This window comes from Ailuropoda melanoleuca, chromosome 13, assembly GCF_002007445.2.
Source record: "Ailuropoda melanoleuca isolate Jingjing chromosome 13, ASM200744v2, whole genome shotgun sequence".
NCBI lineage: Eukaryota > Metazoa > Chordata > Mammalia > Carnivora > Ursidae > Ailuropoda > Ailuropoda melanoleuca.
Genome location: NC_048230.1, coordinates 21,938,112 through 21,940,427, shown reverse-complemented (window position 1 = coordinate 21,940,427; position 2,316 = coordinate 21,938,112). Strand labels below are relative to the sequence as shown.

Genomic DNA, 2,316 nt, shown 5'->3' with positions numbered 1-2,316 from the left:
TACCTCCTCGTCGTCTTCCTCTTCCAGCTCCTCCTCAGTCTTTTCGGAATCGCCTTTCGGAAGCAATTCGTCCGGGGACAGAGGCGCCCCAGGGCCGCCAGCGGCGGCGGCGGCGGCCATGGCTGCAAGGGGCTACAACCATTAATTCTTGCTTGAACCCATCTTCACTACAATGATGGAAAATGTTTACTTTCCAATTCACCACTCCCTCCACAGTACTGGGGCTTTTAAAAACAGCATTATCAAGGTATAACTGACACATAATTAACCGCACATATTTAACGTAAAGTGTACAATTCAATGTTTTACCATATGTGTTCTCCCGTGAAACCATCACTATAATCAAAGTAGTGAATATTGGGGCACCTGACTGGCTCAGTCGGTAGAGCATGCAACTCTTGATCTTGGGGTAGTGAGTTCGAGCCCCATGTTGGGCATAGAGTTTACTTAAAAAAAATTGGGGCACCTGGGTGGCTCAGTCCGTTGAGCAACTGACTCTTGATCTCCACTCAGTTCTTGATCCCAGGGTCGTGATTTCAAGCTCCATGCCTACTTAAAAAAAAATTAAAAAATAAAGTAGTGAACATATCTACCATCCCCCCAAGTTTCCTTGAGCCCTTTCTCCCCTGCTCACCTCTTCCAACCGCTGACCTGCTGTTACTATAGATGAGTTCGTATTTTCTAAACTTTTATATAAATGGAATCATATAGTATGTATTATTTTTGTCTGGTTTCTTTCATTCCGCATACTGGTTTTGAGATTCAATTGTAGCATGATCAAAAGTCTATTCTTTTTTTTTTTTTTAAGATTTTATTTATTTATTTGACAGAGAGAGAGAGAGCCAGCGAGAGAGGGAACATAAGCAGGGGGAGTGGGAGAGGAAGAAGCAGGATCCCAGCAGAGGAGCCCGATGTGGGGCTCGATCCCAGGACCCTGGGATCACGCCCTGAGCCAAAGGCAGATGCTTAATGGCTGAGCCACCCAGGCGCCCCAAAAGTCTATTCTTTTTTATTGCTGAGTAATACTTTGCCATCATATGGTATGTTACAATTCTTTATCCATTTACCTGTTGACGGACATTTAGTTCGTTTTAAGTTTTTGGCTATTACAAATAAAGCTGGTGTGAACCCTTGTGGACAAGTTGTTTTATGGGCATATGCCTTCCTTTTTCTTGGGTAAATACCTAGGATTGGGATATGTTTAACTTTTTAAGAAACTGCCAAACTGTTTTTGTTTTCCCAGGTGCTCAATAAAAACTTTTAATTATACTTAAAAGACTTTGTACAGCGCAACAGTAAACGTCCACTGTTAATGTCCATGAGTTCACTTTATCAAACGTCAACTGCATCAAAAATATGGAACACTTTGTGGATTTGTGTGTCATCCTCCTGCGGGAGCCATGCTAATCTTTTCTGTGTCATTTCAATTTTAATATACGTGCAGCCAAAGTGAGCACTGCTGAACTGTTTTCCGAAGCGGTTGTAACATTTGACCTGTGAAATGTCTGTTCACGTTTTTCACTCATTTTGGGGGAAGAGGGTTGTTTGTGTTCTTGATATTGGGTTTTGAGAGTTCTTTACATATTTTGGATACAAGTCCTTTATGAGATGCAGGATTTACAAAATATTTTTCTCCCAGTCTGTGGCTCATCTTTTCATTCTCTTAACGGTTACCTTCTAGAGGCAAGAGAGGTTTTATTTCTTCTTGAAATTTTGATGAAGTCCGATTTGTCAATTTGGCTTTTTGAATTTTGCTTTTGGTGGCCTAAGATATCTTTCCCTGACTCAAGGTCACCAAGGTTTTCCCCTAGAAGCCTTATAGCTTTTGGCTTTACAGTTAGTTATATGGCCTAAATGATTGAAGTATATGATTGCGTTAATTTTTGTATATAGGATGGGCTGTGGAAGGAAGTTTATTTTTTGCATATGAATATCAATTGTTCCAGCACTATTTGTTGAGTTGTCTTTACACCCCTGCATCAAATAAATTGTGCTGGGGTGCCTGCTGGCTCAGCTGCTTGAGCCCCTGACTCTTGATTTCGGCTCAGGTCATGATCTCAGGGTCTGGGATCGAGCCTTGTGTTGGGCTCTGCACTCAGCGAGGATTCTGCTTGAGGATTCTCCCTCTCCCTCTGCCCCTCCCCCTGCTATCTCTCTCATAAATAAATAAATAAATAAATAAATCTTTTTTAAAAAATTGTGGGCCTCCTGGGTGGCTCATTCAGTCAGACATCTGCCTTTGGCTCAGGTCATGATCCCAGGGTCCCGGGATCGAGCCCCATGTTGGGCTCCTTGCTCAGCAGGGAGCCTGCTTCT

General features: G+C 42.5%; 1 non-coding gene across 1 annotated transcript; it reads right to left on the bottom strand.

Annotated features, from left to right (window-relative positions):
- Positions 1-1,350: 1,350 nt before the first annotated feature.
- On the bottom strand, positions 1,351-1,457 carry LOC117795880. The gene has a single exon (XR_004620028.1). It is a non-coding gene; the product is annotated as a U6 spliceosomal RNA (small nuclear RNA).
- Positions 1,458-2,316: the final 859 nt, after the last annotated feature.